Below are 22,565 nucleotides of genomic sequence, written 5' to 3'. Positions count from 1 at the left end.
TACAGCTAAAAAATTTCCCCTTAATCTTTAGTAGATAAGCTTCTCAGTAAAAAGAAAGTGTTCTGAATTTCTTTCTGTATGTTCTTTATTTTATCCATTTCTTCACACCTTGGTTTTCTGATTTAAATAATAAATCTCCAGAAGTCTGAAAGGCAATATCATTCATTCTACCAGAAATATTTGTACCTTGAGAGAGTTCATAACTTTTTAAGTAACTTTAGTTTTTCAATGAATCTTTTAAAGACTCCCTAGACAAAATGCTTTTTTAGTTGACTATCTTTGAGCAGTTTGATTGTTTTAAAATATACACAACAAAAGTTTAAAAAGTTTGACATAAGAATAAAATTAGTATTACCTACTGTGCTAGGATTTTTACTGTTTTAACAACTGTTAAAGAAAAAGGATTATTCAAAACATTTATTAAAGACAATAAATAAGACTCTACTCAAGAGTTTTCTGGACTGCAGAATACTAAACTGCAGAATATTAGACTAGCATAGGTCATATAATACTAAAGACAAAGAGAAGGACTCAAAAGCCAGCATGAAAGAAAAAGAATGGACATAAGTGAACACTAAACAGTCACAAAGAAACAAATAACAAAGTTGATGTAGACATTCTAACATTAGACAAAATTTAAGAAAAGGACATATTTACATGCAAAATGTATTAGGATAATAAATTAAGTTACACCAGTCAGGGGCTGGGGATTTAGCTCAGCGGCAAAAGCGCCTGCCTGGCAAGCGCAAGGTCGTGAGTTCAGTTCCCGGTACCGGAGAAAAACCAAAAAAAAAAAAAAAAAAAAAAAAAAAGTTACACCAGTCAGAGACAAAATTTAGAAATTTCTTGATGATATAGGTTTAAAACATGTAAAAATATTTTGAAAATTTAATGATCTAGTGGAATATAGCAGTTTGACCATTTTTTCAAAAAAATCAGGATAAAAGGTAAGGCTCAAATTTTCAAAGAAAGTATAACAAATTTGATCTAATTAATAGTTATACAATATTATGCTTCAAAATTTTGTAGTAAGAATTGCTTTAAAACTGACATTGGACATCTATAAGAAATGAATACATTATAGTTTATTACCAAATTTCTTCCAATTTAAAAATGTGCTATCTTCTAAGACAATGTTTATATCTTAAATAAAGTTAAAAAGAGAAACTCTATATTCCAAATTGGAAAAATATTTATATTTTAAGGATAATAATACTACAAACAATGCAGCTATAACTGCAATTAGAAATGTGTAGCTTTAAATGGTCCTAAAATAAAGGCTGCAGATTAGTGATCAAAACATATAATTTAAGATATTAAAACGAATGACTGAATAAATTTCATAAATATGGGAGGAGAGAAAAATACGAGTTTACATAATAAGATAGAAGACACACATAAAGTAGATAATCATGAAAATCAGATGTACTTTTGAGTAAATTTAACAAATTTCTCCCAAAAATGGACAAGGGAAAAAAACAGAAAAACAAAGAGCATTTAATACTGAAGTATGAAGAATAACATTAGAGTTAAGTTATCGGTAGCCAGGATGGTGTTTTAAAAAAATCAACAAGAAAAATTCTGGTAACCCAATAAAAGACAGACACAGAAATATTTCATGAACATGAGCAAAATATGAAACAAGTTATGTTATTGAAATATTTAACTGTATTAGAAATTAAGGAATAAAGCTAAAATCGTGAAGCACAATTTTAGATCTAACAAATTAGCAGAGAGTTGACTGTACTGGCTCACTCAGCTGATGAGGCTTCTCTACTAAGGGAGCAACCCGGACATTTTATCCTGAGGGCTGCAAATCCCTGGTTACCTTAGGTTTGGTGAGTTTTTAAAATTCTTGAAATAAGTTGGCTGGTAATTACCAAGAGACCCTGAATTCCCAAATAATAGCTGTGAATTACATATCGTGCAGAAATCCACGCTTCCCAATTAATAAGGACTGATTACTCTGGCTGCTGAAGTGACTCTTTTCTTTGCTGACTCACCAGCCTGACAAAAGCATGCTAGTTAACCAGATGCTAGGATGTAGTTCTAGTTCAGTGAAACCCCTCCTGCAGCTCTGACAGATGAGACTGAATCCAGAGGTGGCAGAGTTATGAAGGACAGGTTCTCTAAATCACTACAAAGTGAAGAAGAAAATGGTTCATCTTGTTTCTACTCCTAGGTTCCTGAACTCATATATTCTCATCAGTGGTGACAGCATTTGTTTGCCAGAGTTGCCATAACAAAATACCACAGGCTGGGTATTTAAAGTGTCAAAATTTGATTTCTCTGAGTCCTGGGCATGGTATGGCCACAACTGAGGTGACAAGTAGGTTTGATTATTCTTTTCTTCAATGTTCATTTGCTTCATTGATAGTGTGGCAGTAGGATGTTTGTATGTGTGTGAAATTCTAGATTGGTGACACTTCTCTCTTGGATTTCATTAGGTCCTCTTTTTTCTTTATATATTTTTATTAGTACCTGATTGCAGCATATAATGATTGCATTCACTGTGGGGAGCTGATACATATATGACACATCTTAATTCTTTTTCATCACCTTCCCTTCCTCTCCAAAACCCTCTCTCTATCCCATGGGCTCCTTCCCTTTTGCAAATGATCTACTTCCCTATTTCCTACTATGTATCTTTTATTTTGTTTTTAAAATGTTTGTGCTTATTTTGACTTTATTTATATTCTAGTTTTTCATATAAGACAAACTATGTGATAGTGAAGCTTGTGTGTCTGATTTATTTTGCTTAACATTATGGTCTTGAGTTGTGTCTTGACTAACCCCTTGGTTTGTAGTCCTTTAATTGTTCCATCTACTTCCATTACTTTTGTGTTGCAGCTTTTCTATTAGAGGTTCAGGCACCCAGAATGTGATATTGTGTTACAGCAGCCAGACAAAACTAATAGAACAACTCTACCCATTTGTTCTAAATTCCTGACCATCTAAGCTAAACTATGATTGGAAGTAATCCACATATGGGACTTGAATAGGATATATATATATATATATATATATATATATATATAGAGAGAGAGAGAGAGAGAGAGAGAGAGAGAGAGAGAAAGAGAGACTAAAATGTCTACACCTTAATTAGTATAGTCATTAGAGTATTCAGACTAGATCATTGACCTCATATGACATTTATGGGTGGAACTGTGTCTGACTAAATGAGGTAAGTTGGAATCATGGCCTCCAGTGTCTTAACATTTTACCTTACTTGGAGATAAGATAATAAAATTAAAATAATAATGTTAATATGTAAAGGAAAAACTTGGAGCAGAGATAGTTAAGCAAAGAGAGAGAGAGAGAGTGATACAATGAAACACAAGGAACAAGTGGACAATACCAAGTCAAAGAAAGAGGCTGGAAACAGATACTTTGCTCATATTCATTAGAAAGAACAAACCCTGTCACCATCTTGACTGGATCTTTAGCATCCAGAACTGAGGCAGAGCATTTCTGTTGCTTAAGGCAGCCAGAGTGTGGTACTCTGTTACAGCAGCCAAACAAAACTAATACAATCAACTCTATCCATTTTTCCTAAATTCCTGACTGTCTAAGTCAACTAGAGATTGGAAGGAATCCACATCTGACAACTGAATAGGTTCAGTGGACATCTTGATGGGGAGAACTGGTAAGAACACTTTCTTTCTGGGGGTGAAAGAGAGTTTCCAAATTCTTGGAAGAATTTAGCACACAGAAATTTCACATTAGGGACCAGGGAGAGCTGGGTTATGTCCTCTCTCCCTGAGATTGAGTGCATGCCTAGAGCCCTGGGTACAGGAAGGCTTTGTCCCGCCACTCAGCAGGGGACAGGAGCACATCTGCTCCTGCACCACTAGCTCTGTTACAGAAACCCATGTGACTCTTTCCACTTGTTTACTCCTACCACTAGATCTAAGGGCTCATCAAGAAAATAACAAACAACCAAAAGAAGCAAGATCAGTCAGTACAAACAGATCTCATGCCAACAGTACAGATTTGCAGTTGGAGACAGAAAGTGACTTATACAAACAAATAAGAGAAACATGTAAGTAACCTCAAGTGCCCTCAATAGCACATGTTTTCTGAAACTAAAATAACATGATATTCTACTTAACTACTTCAGGAGGTAAACTGAAGGAGAGTTTAATATTTAAGATAGAAAGATGTACCAGAAGAAATGTCTCATAGCACAAAGGTACAAATAAGTTAGGATAGAAAAAGAGGTAGCCATTCAGAGAGAAGATGAAATAAAGAATAAGATATAAAATTACGACTTACATAAGAAAAAAATGACAGAAATTTGAGGTAATATGTAAATAAATATGTGAGGAAATAATGAGTTGAAAAGAACAAAACATATCAAACTGATGAGATTCACTATATTTTAGGCAACTTTGAAGTGAATATAAAGCTCTGCATACCCTTATATAATTAATAAATGTCAAAATCAGAAAATATTTACTATGAGCATTTGGTCAACTTCTACAGCAAAAGTCTGAATAAAAGGAAAAAAGAACAAAACAATTTATCAAAGGAAAATAGTATTTTACAACCATGCATGATTATAGCAAGTAGGAAAAACTCTTTGAACGTAAAGAAATCTGCTGACATTATCAATTATGGACAAATTTAAGATATAAAGAATATGATCATTGAGGGAATTTGGCAGACATTTGATAAAAATTTTAAATTTGAAAGTAAAACAGGAATGCATGTAAAATTTCCTAGTGAAAAGTGCTGCATTGGCTATTATGCTAAAATTTAAGGCACTAAACTATTTCAATCGAACTTGAGATTAAAACTATTCTTATTCTTACCAATGCCTTGGAGGTTCCAGTGAATGTACTGAAGTGGAATGGACTGATAACTGGTGGTTAACTTGTAACCGCCAGCTGAACTGAGTAAGCGTGGTGCTGGGTGTGGGACGCCCACCTAGGGACTGTTGCCAGCAGCATAAGAGGCAGATTTGGAGAAGAAGAAAGGCTTTTGGGAACTAAAAAGGCTGTTGGGAGCGGAGAAGTGCTGTTGGATCTGGTGGAAGCTGGAAGGAGCCATTGATTGTTTTGGAGGAGCTGGTCATGCTGGCTTTCCTGGTGAACTTGGCTGTCGTCATCCTCCAAAGAGCTCGGGACATCGTTGGCACTGAGAATGGCTTTGGTTCACTTTGGGGGAGCTCTGATTCTCACTTTGAGCATTGCTTCCTGGCTCTGGAGGGGAAAATGGTGCATTGCCGGTCTCCAGGAGAAGCTTGCTGCCTTGGCTTTCCTGATGGGAACCAGGCCATCTTGATCATCGGAGGAGCTCGGGACCTCACTGTTGCTGAGGATGGCGTGGTACCTTTCAGGGGAGCGCTGGCTCCTTTGAACATTGCTTCCTGGCTCCAGTGCAGATCCCTCAGTCTGCTAGCAGAGATCCTTCATCCTGCTGGCACAGACATCCTAGATTCCACCACTGATATTTGGGCCTTCCCAGCGCAGATCCGTGAAACAGGCCTGCATGAGATACTGTTATGGGCTCTAGGCTTCCAGTTGGATTCGTGGGAAGCATTGTTATGAGCTCTAGACCTTCAGCTGGACTCATGCAGGACATTTCTGTGGGATCCAGGCCCTTGGCTGGTTTGCTTGGTCTTGGTGTGTGCAGACAGATTTCCTGCACTCTTTTGTATATCATTCTTTGTTTGACTATTTTAAATAATCTTACAAACCATGTGTTCTCTATTATATTGTTCCCCTTGCAAAAATATCCCCTAAAACCAACACATGATGTATGTGAAATAACAAAATGAGAAATATATATAATGCAAAAGAAATTGAATGAAACGTCTTCTAGTAAGAAGAACACCTTGTCCAGGCAAAGAATATAAGATAAAAATAGTTGTATATTGATAGATGGGGGGATGAAGAGTCCCACACAAACAAAAAGGACAAAAATGTATTTACTGTTTTAATACTAGATCTAATCTTATGATCAAATTTATTCATTTTATAAGAGGAGAGATGATTGGGTTATATATAAAGAAAACATTTTGGTATGTTTCTCACTCATTATGAGGGCCAGGAAATATTATTACCTACTGCTTGGGAAACAACTGTGAGAAGCTGTAACTGAACTAAACACTTTTAAGACTAATTTCAGGTATGAACAGAGTGTTTCATATTTCCTTCAAATTATGTAAGGAGGGTGGGAGCAGAGAGTGATTCAAATAAGTTTTGTTACATGCAAAGTTTTGTCAGAGCTTTTTTTTATATATTTACTGGTGTTTGCAAGTTTTGTGCTTACTATGTTATATAACCATATAGAACTAATGATGATATGAATCTCGCAGTTAGTAAACAATGTATATTTTATGGTTTGCTGTCAGCAATTTTCATTCACAAATTTAAGCAAAGCCTAATTCTATGCAGTAATTAAGAATATGGGAAAAGATTTCCTTTAAAAGATAAGTTTATCAATTCTAGATTGTATGTTTTTCATTTTTGGAGCTAAAAATTTAGTTTACTTCTTTACACATTTGAAATTATCCTCAGAATATGATTCTTTTTACCTTAGAAGTTATAATTTGAAACATAAAGGTAATCTTACTTAAAGATATTACAGAAAGTTTACCTTAAATTTATTTGTTGTATATTTCCTTTTAAATTGATTTTTCCTGTATTATTTATTTTGAAGTGATTTTTAAATGTTTTTATTTTTAGATAAAGCATTAAATACATTTCAATCATAAAATATTTTTCAATCAGTTTTTTATAGTTAACATTCTTTTTTTTTATTTTAAAAGAGTAGAACAGTAGCAACATACCAGTATCACAAACATAAATCAAAGCACGAACATTCAAAGTGACACAGAGTCCCAAGACAAAATAATATTTATCAACAGTGGTTGTTACATTACACCACATTGCTCAGATTAAGAGATGTGTCTTAAAACAGAATTTTCCAATGTACTCAAAAACATTTACTAAATAAAAAAGCATTTACTAATTTACTAATGTATTAGTTGCAAACCACTGTAATAGAAGTATAATTATAATAATTCACATAACAAATACTCAAATAATTCTCAAACTCAGGTATTTTGTTTTATGAATGGTACATTATATGTTTGAAGTATAATATGATTCATTAAACATACATAATTTTGTGCTTATACTTTTTTGAAACTGTACTGACTTCATTTTTGAGTGAATGGTATATTGATTGCAGCTGGAGTTGCTTTTTGCTAGAAATCTGAAGGCTCAATAATTGTCAGAAATTTGTTTTTATTTTTATTTTTGAGACAGAGTCTCTCTATGTTGTTCAGGCTGCCCTCAAACTTGCAGCGATCCTTCTGTCTCAGCCTCTCAAGTGCTGGCATTGCGGTGTTGCGCCACTACACCCAGCTAGAAATTTGTTATTTTTACAAAGAAAATTTTACCATTTTAGTTCACTCATCTCTCCACTAAATAGATGTAGGTAGCTCTTCTTTATTCTGTATGATTACATCAATTATAGAATTTATCATAACTAATGAAAATTTCAATGTGCATTGTAGTTTGTTCAACTAGGCTGGGAGCACATTTTTTAAAGTAATAGCCTTGTTCTAGTCTATATCATAGCCTTAAAACTCACTGGAGTGCTTGCCAAAGAATATACAGTAAATAAACAGAGTGAATGAATGCATGAAATATACATTTTCAGTAACAATTGGTGGGTTATCTCTTTTGCTAAATTAGAATTTCTACCCAGAATGATTGATTTACCTTCATGTAATAATGACAGAACTGATAAATGGCCCACATAACAATTCAGCAATTTGCACAGCAAAGGATATTTTTTTCCATATTAGGCAGACATTGTATCACCAGAACATGTTCCTGAACTAGATGCCAAAATAAAATACATTCTGACCTTGACTCCACACAGGCAGAGACTGGTGTTTCATGAAGATAGCCTCAAATTTGTGTGGTTGCAGTGGTTAGGACTTTGATTCCAATGCATCTTTATTCATCATCTTCTGGATGATTTCAGAATTTCAGTCATCAGAAATAATTAATATGATGTTTTGCTTTCCTATGCTCCTGAAGGAAAAATAATGAGAATAGATTTTTAAGAGGATAATTGTAACACATGAAGATATTTTATTTGTGTCTCAAAAGTATGATGCAACATAAAAAGATATTTGCTTGGTGAGACATCAGGATATTTAAGAAGACCTTCAAATCCAATAAAAACATTTTTATCATTAGCTGTAACTGGCCTGAATTCAACTTCCAACATTGACAGCTACTGTCTTATTAGTGTAGAGAACTTTGTTAAATAAACTTTAGTTACTTTTCTATAAAGTTTTAGTCTATTTCATATTCACATTTTGTATATCTTCGTTTGCACTTCAATTATTTTAAAGATGCTTGACTTCTTGAGAATTCCTACTGAAAACTCTAATATTGTTTGTTGAAAAGCCTAGACCTAATGCTATTGGATTTTCCTGTTTAAAAAATCAATAATTTAGTGTTGATATTATTTATTTTACTATTAATACAATTTTTAATGTAACTTTATTGAATTATAACAGCTTTACTGAATCATAATTTATGTTGGTGTCATACAGTCATTCTTTACAGTTATAAAATCTTATAGTTTGTAATGATATTCATATAATTTTGCTCCCATTACTACTGATTGTACATTTAACCACTCCACAAATAATCCTGGCAACCACTAATGATCACTGCTAATTTCTGTCTATCTCAGCTTCCGGCAAACATTAAACCAGTTTTTGTCTCTGTGAATTGGTCTGTTCTGGGCATTCCACATAAATGAAAGTGTTGTATGAGGTCTTTTGTGCCAAGTTTCTTTCATGTAGCTTAATGCTTTTCAGATGTACTGAGAAATTCAGAATTTAGATTATATGTTTGGCTTTTGATAATTTTATATCTGGCTTATTAATTTTATGATTCTGCTTCTTTTACTTTAATAATCAACTTTGTGGGGCAGTTTTATGTTCAGAGCAAAAAATAAGTGGAAAGTACTTGCATTTCCCAATTATTCCTATTCCCACAAATGTGAAGTCTCCCAATAATCAGCAGCCTCCACTTCAGGTGTATATTTGTAACAAGTGATAGACCTACATCAAATACCCTTATCTCACAAAGTTCATAGTTTGCACTAGGACTTCTTCTTAGTTCTATAAACTTTATGTATGTATAATTATATAGTCTCATGTACATGCTATTTCAATGTAGTGGAGTAGTTTACTAGTGTAGAACTACTACTCTGTTCTGTCTATTCATACCTTCATCCCTCCCTTCCCTGACAACCATTGATCTTTTTATAGTCTTTTTTCCAGTTATCATGTGATTAGAATCATACAATATATAGTCTCTGCAGGCTGGCTTCTTTCACTTTCTACTATGCATTTAAGTTTCCTACACATTTTTCTAAGGTTGGCTAGGACTGAGACCGGCACAAACTGTGATCTAAATAAACCTTTTCTCCTTAAACCTTTTCACTCAGCAATGAGAGAAAAGTAACCAAGACAGATATTGTATTTATTTTTAAAACTAAATAATATTTTACTGTCTATATATACTATAATTACTTATCTATTCAATTACCTAAGGTGATTATGTTTTTCTAAGTGCTAATACTTATGGATAAAGCTTCTATACATATCTTTTGTCTAAATTTTTGCATAAACAAATTTCTAACTCATTTGAAGGTATGTACAAAGAAACATAATTGATAGATTGTATGGCAAATATGTTTAGCACTTAAAGAAAACTGCCAAATTGCCTTCCAAAGTTAGCAAACCATTTTGTATTCCTACAGACACAACATGAGGGCATTTTGTTCCAAATCTTTGTTCACATTTGACGTTGGCAGTGCTCTAGATTTTGAATATTTTTATAGGTTGTAGTGCTATGCCACTGCTGTCTTGATTTATATTTTCCTGATGACATATTATATGGAGCATCTTTTCATATGCTTGTTTGCTATTTATATCTTCTTTGGTGAGGTGTCTATTAACTTGGCTGGTTTTTAAATTGGGTTATTTCTTATTTCTGAGTTGTAGGAGGTTTTTATATATTTGGAAGCATAAGAAAAAGCTTGTCACTTCTTTCTTTCATATATTTTAACTTGGATGTTGCATCTAAGGATACCACCAGACCTGAGATTGTTAAGGGCTTTCCTTCATTCTCTTCTATGTTTATAATTTTTTAAAATTTTATATTTAGATTTATAGCTTATTTTGAGTTAATTTTTGTGAAAGATGTAAGGCCTGTGTATAATTTATTTTCCTTCTTTCCTCCTTTCTTTCCTTCCTTCCTTTCTTCCTTTCTTCCTTCCTTCCTTCCTTCCTTCCTTCCTTCCTTCCTTCCTTCCTTCCTTCCTTCCTTTCTTCCTTCCTTTCTTCCTTCCTTTCTTCCTTCCTTTCTTCCTTCCCTCTTCCTTTCCTTCATTCCTTCCTTCTTTTTTTGGAGGTAGATGTCCAGTATTCTAACATGCTATTCATCAAGGTTATCCAGACAGACAGAACTAATAGGAGATGGATAGATAGATAGATAGACAGAAAGAAAGATAGATAGGATTTCTCAAGGGATTTATCTTATGCTGTTATAGAGTCTGAGAAGTCCCACAGTAGCCCATTTGAAAGCTGAGTCCTTGAAAGTCCACTAGTGTGGCTTAGCCTTGTTCTCAAAATTACCCAAGAACCAAGGAAGCAGATAATATAACTCTCAGTCCATCACCAAAAGCCTGAGAACTTATGTTCAAAAAAAGGTGTGGGGAGCAGCTGAGCTGGAGATCAACCACACATTCAGTGCTAGAGCAAGATCAACCCTGAGAATATGGAGTGCCAGAGGTGGGTCATGTGAACAAGATCTTGGGACCAGAGCAAAGCCAGTCTTGGGGACATGGGCTGCAAGAGGCAGACCATATAAACAAGTTGACCTCTAGTTCAGTGGCATATCAACAGGGGTCCAGCCTTGGTGCTCCTCCCTGCAAACCATAGCACAGATAACTCTGAGAATGTTTCGCTTCCAGTGTTCTCAGCAAAACACTGAGACCTTGCACTTTCAGCCCCATCTGAGATTCCCCAGTTTTTACTGTGTATAAATAAAGATGCAGACTGAGCTAAGTTCTCACTGCCTTTCCATCAGAGAGGTCAGGTCCCAACCAGTCCCAGCTTTTGTCTTGTTTTTTCTGAATCTCCCATTGCCTCCTCTCAGGATCCCATTGGCCATGCGGGCCATGGCAGAAAGGTGCCCTAGGTTTAAATCTTCCAGATAAAATATTGAGTTCTGCTGTCCAAATATAAGTGAAGAAGAGTGTACTGCATTCTATCTCCAGAAAGCAGAGGGGGTAAGGGGAAAGAGGAAGGAAAAAGGAGGAGGAGAGGAAGGGAAAAGGGGAAAGGGAGAGAGGGAGAGAAATGCAAACTGCTTTTTTATTTCCATGTCTACAGCTATTTGGATATTACAGTCTATTGAACTGCATGCCAGTTTTCTTTGGAAAGGCCCTCACAGGCCCTTGAAAATAATGTTTTATCAGTTCTACACTTTGTTTTTCCTTATTTGTCACAGATACATTGAATATACTTGTCTACTTCTAGGCTGTCTCTTCTATTAACATTTGTCTATTATTCTGCCAACCTCATACTGTTTTGATTACTATAACTTTATACTGGGGTTTGGATTTGGGTGGTGTCAGACTGAAACTTATTTCTTCTCCATTGGTACTGTAGTAGCTATTCTGGATCTTTTTGTTTTTTTGTATAAACATCTGAATCATTCTATCAATATTCACAAAATATTCACATTATTTTGTTGAGGATGACACTATGTATATCCATGTGGGGCAAAATGATAACTTTAAAATATTGAATCAATCTTTCTATGAACCTGAAATATTTCTCCATTTACTTAGTTCTTTGACTGCTTTACCAGAGTTTTAGTTTCACATAGCTCTTATACATAATTATTAGATTTGCATCAAATTATTTAATTTAGTTTGTTTTTTAATTCAGTGAAGCAAAGGTAAATATTATAAATGTTTTCTTTCTTTCTTTCTTTCTTTCTTTCTTTCTTTCTTTCTTTCTTTCTTTCTTTCTTTCTTTCTTTCTTTCCTTCTGTACCAGGAATCGAACTCAGGACCTTGCGCTTGTCAGGCAGGTGCTGTGCCGCTGAGCTATGTCCCTGGCCCATGTTTAGCTTCATAGTCCTCATTTTTGTTGTTAGTACATATAAAAGTGATACATACTTTTATATTAACCTTGCATCCTTCTATCTTATCATTGTTTATTAGAAGCAGACCATATCTATTCTTTCAGATTTTTTCCATAAACAATCATGTCATTTGCAAACAAAGACAGTAGTATTTCTTCCCTTCCAACTTGCACACTTTCTATTTCTTTTTCAAAAGGTCTTATTGCATAGCCAGGGTACCCAGCATGATGTTAAAAGGAGTAATTTGAAGGAATCTCCTTGCTTTGTCACTGACTTAGTGGAAAAGTTTCAAGTTTTTTATTGCTAAATATGTTGTCAGTTGTGGGCTACTTATAGATACTCTTTGTCAAATTAAGGAAATTCCTTTCTGTTATTAGTGTACTGAGATTTTTATTGTGTGTGGATATTAGATTTTGTCAAATGTTTTTCTTTAGTTTTGATATAGTCATGTATTTTGTTTTTAGCCTGCTGATGTAATTGATTAGAGTATTGTCTTCCTTCCTTCTTTTCTTCCTTCCTTCCTTCCTTCCTCCCTCCTTTCCTTCCTTCCTCTCTTCCTTCCTCCCTCCCTCTCTTCCCGTCTCTCTTCCTTCCTGCCTTCCTCTCTCCTCCTCTCTTTTCCTCCTTTTCCTTTTTTAAGACAAGCTCTGAGTAAATTTCCCATGCACATTGAGTTTGAGATCCTTTTGTCTCAACCTTTCAGGTTTCTCATTTCTATTAAAGTGATGTTAACCTCATCACATGTCAGGAGATATTTTCACTGTTCTAATTTCCTAAAAAGTTTGCATAATTTCTTCTTTAAACTTTTGGCAGAATGTACCAGTGAAATTACCCTGGCCTGGAGTTTTCTAAGATATAAAACTAATTGTTAATTTTATTTCTCTCTTAACTTAATTCAATCTATGAATTTATTCACTTTGCTTATTTCTTCTTGTGTAAGCTTTATAAAATTGTGTCTTTTGTCAAACGGGCCCATATATCATCTAGGTCTTCTTATTTGTTGGCTTAGAGTTGCTTGTAATATCTCTGTTATCCTTTTGTTTCTTTTTGTCTTGTTTTTTGTTTTTTTCCCCTGGGGATTGAACCCAGGGCCTTTGTACTGAGTTACATTCCCAGCCTCTTTTTTATTTTGAGACAAGTTATCTCTAAGTTGTTAAATTGCCCAAGCTTGGCTCAAACTTTTGATCCACCTGCTTTATCCAATTAGAAGGCTGGGATTAGGGACCATATCACACATTCCTGGCTCTTTATTATACTTTCTATAGCAATGCCACACATTCTTGGGTCTTTATTATACTTTTAGTGGACTTGTAGTGATAGTCTTGAAATAGCATATTGAGTTCTTTATCTTTTTTCAGTTAGCTTGTCTAGAGTTCTGTGGATTTTACTGAACGTTTCCAAGAACCAGGCTTTGGTTTCACTAATTTTATTGATTTTCTTTTTTCATTAATTTATACTCTAAGTTTTACTATTTTTTCTTCTATTTACATTTATATATTGTATAATTTCATAATGTACAGTCTTGCATTATTGACTTTATGCCTGTTTTCATTTTCTTTTCAGTCTTTTTGAAACAAGGTCTCAGTCTGCAGATCAGGCTGGCCTTCATCTCACTTTGTAGGCCAGGCTGGCTTCAGACTTGCAGCAATACTCTGCCTCAGCCTCCTTAGTGCTGGGATTATAAGTCTGTGCCACTACACCTGGCTTATGTCTTTTTTCTTTTGCAATGTGGAACCAATGCTATAAATCTCCTTCTAATACTATATTTACTGTCTTTCACAAATTATGATAGGTTATATTTTCAGTTTCATTCAGTTGAATTTATTTTAAAAAATTCTCCTGAACAGGACTGAAAAACAAATGTACAAAATCAATAGCTTTCTCATACAACAATATTGAACACTTCAAAAGAAATAGGGAAACTAATCCCATTCCCAATAATTTCAAACAAACAAACAAAAAATTCTAGAAATCATCCTAACCAAAATGTGAGAGATCACTGCATCAAAAACTGCAGAAAGAAATTGAAGATGTTAAAAAATTGAAAACCTCCCTTGTTCCTGAACCAGCAGAATTAATATTTTTAGGTGGGCACATTTCAAAAACCAATCTACAGATTCAGTGTGACCTTTGCTGAAATACCGACAGTCTTTCCCAGAAAGTTAGAAAAATTAATCCTCAGATTAATATGGAACCACAAAAGACTCCTAAAAGCCAAAGCAGCACTGAACAAAAAGAGCAGTGCTGAAAGCATCACAAGACCCAGTTTTAAATTTTAGTACATAGTAACAAACAATATGGCACTGGAACAAAAACAGACATATGGAACAATGGAATAGAACAGAAGACACAGAAACAAACCAAAGCATCTACAACCATCTGAGTTTTGATAAAAGTTTCAAAAACATACACTGGAGAAAAGACAGCCTCTACTAAATGGTTGTGGGAAAACCTGACATCTCGTATCAGAAGACTGAAACTAGATCTTCTTCTCACCATCTGTTAAAAAAAAAAAATCAAAGGAGTTCACAGACCTAAATATGAGATAAAAGTTTTGAAATTGGTGGAAGAAAACCTAGTGGAAACAATTGAAATTATGAGCACAAGCAAAGTCTTCCTAAATAGGACCCCAGTAGCACAGAAAATAATTTCCAAAAATGAACAAATTTGCCATGTCAAGTTTAAAAGTTTCTGTACAGCAAAGAAAACAGTCAGCAGAGTGCAAAGCTAGGCTAGAGTATGGGATAGCATTTCCATTAGGTAGTCTTTTGATATAAAATTGATATTCAGAATAGGTAAAGAAGTCAAAGACAATACCAAAGAAAAGCAAATACCCAATTAATAAATGTGAAAATGAATGGAGAAGTTCAAAAGAAAAGATATAAATGGCTGATAAGAACACCAAGAAAAATTTCAATATTCTTAGCCATTATGGAAATTCTTACAAAAGCTGTATCGAGAGTCCATGTCATCCTAGTTAGAATGGCTTTCAACAAGAATATTTTAAAAAATGAATGAGGACAAGGGAATGGAATAAAAGAACCTTTTTGTGCTCCTGATGGGACTGGAGGCCAGGACAATTGCTACGGAAATCAGTGTGAACATTCTTCAAAAATCTAAAAATAGGTATACCATTTATCTAGCTATAACACTCCTTGGTATTTTCCCCAACTATATGTAGCATACTATAGTGATACAGGCATACCTACATTTATATCAGCACAATTCACAATGGCTAAACTATGAAAACAGCCCAGATGCCCATCAACATATGAATGGAAAAAGAAAATATGGTGTACATACATAATAGACTACTACTCAGCCATAAAGAAGAACTAATTCTTGTCATTTGAAAAACAATGACTAGAAGTGCAGGCCATCATATTAAGCTAAATAAGCCAGTCTCAGTTAATTATCATATGTTGTTTCTTATACAGCCAATCAAAATATAAATTTATAAATAAATAAGCAAAAATGAGAGATGGCAGGAAAGTAAAATGTAGCCTTTAAAAGATGAGGAGTACAAAGAAAGAAGAGAAAAGGTAGAGGGAGGTAATTGGGATGAAATAAAATATGGTATATGTATGTCCTAATATACCAAAATAGATCTTATTATTCTGTACCAATAAAATATACCAAATCTAAATAAATATATTGGCAATAAAAATTCCTCCTGAATTTTCTCAACTGATCTATATGTTATTTTAAAACATGTTTATGTCCAATTATTTGGGGATTTTCCAGCTATCTTTCTGTGTTGTTTTCTTGGTCAGCTCCTTTGTGATGTGAGAGCTGAAGCTATATAAATTTTAAGTTTTAAAATTTGTTATAGTACTGTATCTACTGCCCCCTCAGAGGTGTTCTCTGTAGGTGAATATTGCATGTGGGCTTTAGAAAAGTGTGTGTTCTGCGGTTGTTGCATGAAGTAGTCAGTGTAAGTCAGTTGTATCCACTCGATGGTCTCGTTAAGTTGAGCCACATCCTTGCTAATTTTCTGTCTGCTGCATATGACCATTTCTGATAGAGGTATGTGACCGTCACCAAGTAGAGTGTTTGGTTCCTCTATTTCCACCTGAAGTTCTATTACTTTTTTGTCTCATAGATTTTCATGTTCCCTTTTTTAGGTTCATACATTTTAATGAATGTTATGTCTTTTTGGAGAACTGACCCCTTTCTCTTTAGGTAATGTTCTTTTTCATTCTTGATGGCTTACTTGCTCGGAAGTCAGCTCTGTCTGAAATTAAGATAGCTATTCTCATTTTCTTTTGATTACTATTAGCATGGTATATTTTCTTCCATCAGTTCTATTTCTACTTGCTAATATATACCATTTCTATTTAAAGTGAATATATTTCTATTTAAAGTGATCTTTTTTTCTGGAGAACATATAATGGAACTTGTTCTTAAATCCACTCTGACAATTTCTTTTAATTGACACATTTAAACAATTAGTATTCGTAAAAAAAAAAAACAATTAGTATTCGTAATTAAATAAACCCATCACTTTAAACCATTAACATAGCTAGCTTACTACCTACCATATTTGTTATACGTTTGTTTCTTTTAGATTTTGTTTTCATTTTTCTATTATTTTTTATTTAGTATGATTTTTATTGATCATTTTGTGATTCCATTTTCCTCTCCATTCTTAGCATGCAGTTATGCTTCTTCTACATTTTAAAAGTTTAGCCTAGAGTTGCAATAACATTTACAACTAATTTGACTGCACTTGCCAATAACTTTGAACTTCTCTATGGAGAGTACAAATATATTATGATATGAATATACTCTGAATTCTTTCCTCTCATCTGTATATAATTTCTGTCATTAATTTCACTCATTTATCAGCCTTAGTTGAACAAAATTACATCAGGTTATTTAAAAAAATAAACACTTCAATTTTGCTTTCACTATTTCTCCTCTTGGAGCAAATAGCTCTTCCAAATTAATGTAGGTTTCTATTATTTTCCTTTATAAAATATATCTTGCAAGGTAATTCTATTGTAAAAAAAATTTCTTCATTGTTTCATTCACCTGAAAATATTTTCCATAAATTATCCTTCACAATGGAAAGATAATTTCTTGAAGTTATATAATTTTAGATTGATGAGATTTTCCTCTCAAGTCTAAGTATTTCATTTCTCTCTCATATTGTGTGATTTCTGAGAAGACAGATGTAATTCCTGTTGGGCCTCTCTTTTAGGTAAGCTGCTTTTGACCTGTTACTTTGTTCAAGATTTTGTCCATTTTATTTGATATTCTGTAGTTTGTATATTGTATGCCTCGCTATAATTATTTGGAATTTATTCCGTTTGGTAGAGTTTAAACTTTATGGATCTATGGCTTGGTGTTTGACATTGATTTGGATAAATGCTCATTATTTTTTATACAGTATTTCCTCTTTTCCTTTTATTTTTCTTTTGATATTGTCTTACAAATATGTTACATCTTTGTAGTTGTCCCATAATTTGTAGGTATTATGCTTTTTTTCTCTTTCATTCCTTTTTGTCTTTGCTTATAATTTTGGAAATTTTTATTAAGATATCCACAATCTTAGCTACATTTTCTCAATGGTGCCCAGTGTACTTATATGCTCATCAAAGCTGTTCTTCATTTCCGTCATAACATTTTTGATGTCCAATATGCTTTTACATCTTTCTTATGATTTCCATCTTTCTGCTTAAATTATTTACTTGTGATGAAACAGTCTACTTTAATCTTTAGAGACCCTTCACTGTTAATTAGGTATTTCATATTTCTAGTTCTAGAATTCCAACATCTTGTCATATTTGATTTGATACTTTGTCTCTTTATTCTGTGTTTTAATTTATCATATGCCTTTTAATTTTTTTTTATAGTTTGGTATGTTGTACAGACTAGAAAGCAATGATTATCAACAGGCTTTGTGGTGATATAACAAGTTACAGAGATAGGGAAACAAATTTTATAGCGCTATGAATAGGGTTCAGTCTTTTAGTTAGCCTGTGCCCTAGAATATAAACTTCACAAACACTTCTCAGTTCTTCATCCTTAAGTTTGTCCCCCAAGTGGGACAGGGTAGTTAGCGAGGTCTACAATTAGGTATTTCTCTTCCTTCATGTGGAAAGCTAACACCAGCAGGAGCTGTAGTTCCCTATAGACACAGTTAAACGCTAACAAAATCTGAGTAGGTTAAGATTTGGTAAGATAGTTTCTCTGGAAATGAGATGTAAGACAGAATGCTCAGCATATGTAGAATGGTTTATTTTCTCTTCCCCCTTCAAGAGCCATAGGTGGATTTTATTTTCTCCAACGCTGACTTTGAAGACCCGTTAGAATTCCAGGGGTTAAAACTCATGAAAATGGAGCCATCACAAATGACTGAGTCCCCTGAAGCTTTTAGCTCTCAGAGCTGTTCACACTGAGCCTCTGAAAATTGCCAATTGAGCTTTAGTTTTCTGGCTCTGAGACAGGTTCCTGTATCTGTCTCCACTCTGAACCTCTAACTGTGGATCTGCTTGTGTTCCTCTGTTTCTCTAGTCATGAGTTGTGTTCATCTGTTTGTCTCTCCAACTGGGAGGCACTGGTTTGTATGTGACTGAACTTCTGTTATGGTCTCACTCTTATTACGGTTGTAAGAAGTTGTTGCTTTGCACTTTATTCAGTATTTTACTTGTTAGGACCAAGTATGGATTTTCAATCCCCTCCCATGGTGGCCTAGAAACTAGAGGTTTACTTTTTGTTCTGCTTTAAAGACATTTAAAAGTCTACCTTAATATACTTTTGGGTATTTCTGGTAGCTTTGGAAATATATTTTTCTGTATATTTTGGTCTATAGAAGGAAATTCCATGGAGCTAAATCATATTTATTTTAGGATTTAGTTATGCTTAAGACATTTCTAGAAGACAGTGTCATCTACATAGACTACTAATAAGATTCATTCTAAAGTCAAAACATAAATTAAATAAGAAACTAGCTTCATTTCCATTTCTCTTTCTTTGTGTTTCATAATAAGTTTTAGTAATATTTTGTTTTACAAAAAATTTCATGTTTGCTCTTGTTTTAACTGAAATATTCAGCTCCCTGAATAGCTTAGTTCTCATTTCATTCACATATCTTCTACGTAGGAAAGATAAAGAAAGAAATGATTTTCTATAATGTTAGCAATTGAAAATTTGAGATGATAGACAAGGAACAATATTTGTGCAGATAAATGCAGACAGGCTAGGAAATTTGGTAGCATTCTTGGCATAGTGTGTGTGATCCTCAGTATCGGTAGCCAACACTAATTCGTATACTATCCCCAAGGTCGGCACTGGGGACACACATTGGAATTTGTGGCAGCTGCAGATGCAATTGTGTCTCTAGTGGGTGGTGACATCTTGAGGAAGCAATAACTGAGATTTTCAATAAGCAAAAGCAAAAAAGAGGAAGTGCTAAGAGTCATGCAGTAACCATGGAGACAAATAAGCTCTTGGGTCATTAGGTATGGCACTTCCAGAGACCGCTCAAGAGTATCTATAAAGAAATTGAAGGAGGCTGAATTCCTGAAGAATAAATAGGGCCATACAGTGCCAGAGAAATTTTACACTGTGGACTTGTTTTTAATCTTCTTTTATTGCCAAGCCGCTATGGTCTAAGACACAAATGTTTCATTTTACAAATAATTAGTCTTGTTTGCTTCTTTGAGAGTAAAATCCTCAGACGAATAACAAACAAATGAAAGACAAACACCAAAAAAATAGATAAAATGATCTCAAAAGATTATCTGTACATGAGGGATTATAAAAATCTATACCAAGTAGTTATTTCTTTACTTTATCAAAAAATATAAAAGAATATAGATGTTTCAAATATTTGAATTCTTTTTGTTTTCTTGAGTTCAAAGCTCAGTTCTCTTAGGCTTAATGTAGACAAAATATAGGAGAGTAACACCTCCAAATATTCTCATATTCTAATTATGCTACATGATTTCCCCCATGGGAAAGCATATATAAGCACTTCATATCAGTGTCTTAACATTTTCTGGCTTAAAATAAACTTCAGGAAATTCAGATTCACCTATGGCTGCATGAATATTGATAGTGTCCTCTCCTCTTTCAGTCAGAGGACTGCTGCTGGTTACTTGTCTTCTGTAATTTTGTAAACTGTGTTCCTACACTTTTGAGAGAAGGATCCCAGTCGAGTCCTGTCTCAACTACTGACCTAAAGTGGTGATAAAAAAATCAATGGCCAATTTGAAGTTTCTAAATTTTTAGTAAGCTGTTGTATAACATAGAAACCTGCTGCACGGTTGTGCAAGGTGAACAGTCTCAGTACCTGGAGAAGAACACCCTAGAACCCGTGACGTAGGAGGAAGGAAGAGGAAGGATATTAACTTTTTCTGTTTTTCTCACCTCCCCAGCCCAAAATCTGGGCATTGTTTGTTGTTGTTGCTGATGTTTGTTTGTTTGTTTTTGTCTTTCAGATTCCTGAAGCAGCCTTTTCATGAAGAAAACTGCCCTTTTTGCTCTCACAAATTACTGCAAACATTTTAAAATTTATTGACTACTAAGTCCACGGTTCTTCACCAGCTGACTCCAAGCACAACTTGATCATTAATTTCACTGATATTAAAATAATGCTACTGAAACAGTGGGGTGGCTCTAGCTGTTGAACATCCCACCCACCATCACTTCTGAAAATAATTTCCAAACTCATTGCCATGGTTTCAACTTAGTCATTAGATGGAGGAGGTCATTACCTGTAGTTAGTGATACTGACAACAGGGCTGATTACAATGACTGCTCTCAGTCTATGGCCAGACTCTGAATCAGTGACAAGACTCCTTTAATCAGAATGAATAGAAAATCCTGAGGCTGATAAGCCAGTTGAGAAGCCATGGTAGCGGCCCTCCCAAGCTGGGACCCCTGAGAGACATAGATGTCACCTGGGGGAAGAATTCCAACAGTTTTAAACAACTCTTTCATTTCATAGCCACTATTTATGTCCTCTGACTGTACTTTTTATGTAGAAGTTAAGTATTAATTTTCTCCCTACTGAAACACATATTAACTAGGACAATGGTAGTCATTAAGGTGTGATGGTCATTAGGGTACAGCAAAGACATTACCAGTAGGTCTTGTAGCCCTAAGAAAACTGCGGAGATCTCTTCTAAACGTGTCTGCTATTATTTACTCAAGGAGCTTTCTGGAAACGTTGGTGTTTAGGCACACTTTGTAATTTTCCTACAATGGGAGTCACCCAATGAAAAGGATGGTACGCAATGTATGTCTGAGTTTTGCTGAAGTCAACATACTATCTGGGACTTGGAATGCATTAAAGACAAGACTGAGCTCACTAGCCAGGATTGCCTTAGACTTTATCCTTGATGGCTAAGTGTCTATGTTACTGAAAATCTATCCTGCTGAATTAATGCTGTGGGCCAATTTCAGTGCAGAATTTTGACTCCCTCCTGCCTTCTGAGGTAGATCTTATTTATGTGTAGGACTTGTCCTGCTGATAACTTGAGGGACATGACTGAGTTTAATAAAGCAGCTTGACTATGTCTAACTACTTGTAATTCTAATGTTAGTAGCCTCATGGTCAGATTTCTCAGGCTAGCTGACAGATAGAGTTTAATGGTAATGGTTACAAGAACCCAAGATGATGATACTAGGAGGGATGAATTTTTGGCAGAAGTCTTTTATCTATGCATCTTTTTATCTTTTTTTTTTCCAGTACTGGGAATTGAACTCATGACCTTGTGCTTGCAAGGCAGGCACTGTGCCACTGAGCTAAATCCCCAGCCCCGATTATCTATGGATCGTATGTCTTTGCATATTGAAGCTAATGCTCTGAGTGGTATCTGCTTTGAACCATCTTTTCAGCGCATGTGCATAGAGATAGTGTCTCCTTGGGAGGCAAAGAATATGCATGCTTATTGCTCAGATCTCCCTCAGAGCAAAAAGTGGGAGTGTTTCCTGCTTATGACGAAAGATTTATATTCCTTTAAGCTTAGAGTTTGTCTTTTGTTGAGCACAACACCCTGAATGTGCTACAATCATCTGGCCTCTTGTGCTGCCATATGGGAAGGGAAATTCAGGTTATGTTTGCCACACATTTTGCTGAATATTTTAGGCCTACTGTTAAGTCTGACTGCTTAGAAAAAAGAATTTCTTTCAAAATACTACTGCTCATTCACAAGGCAGCCGGTCACCCAAGAACTGTGATGAAGGCGTACAATGAGATCAAGGTTGTTGTGCCTGCTAGTGCAGCTTCACTGTACAGATCAAGGACCGATTTTTACTTTCATGTCTTAAGATTTGAGAAATACACTTTCAAATACTATAACTGCCATGGAGCATGATTACTTTGATCAGAGCAAAATAAATTGCAAATCTTCT

This window comes from Chinchilla lanigera, unplaced genomic scaffold (assembly GCF_000276665.1).
Source record: "Chinchilla lanigera isolate Chin_1 unplaced genomic scaffold, ChiLan1.0 scaffold00002, whole genome shotgun sequence".
Classification (NCBI taxonomy): domain Eukaryota; kingdom Metazoa; phylum Chordata; class Mammalia; order Rodentia; family Chinchillidae; genus Chinchilla; species Chinchilla lanigera.
This window is presented reverse-complemented; position numbering follows the sequence as displayed.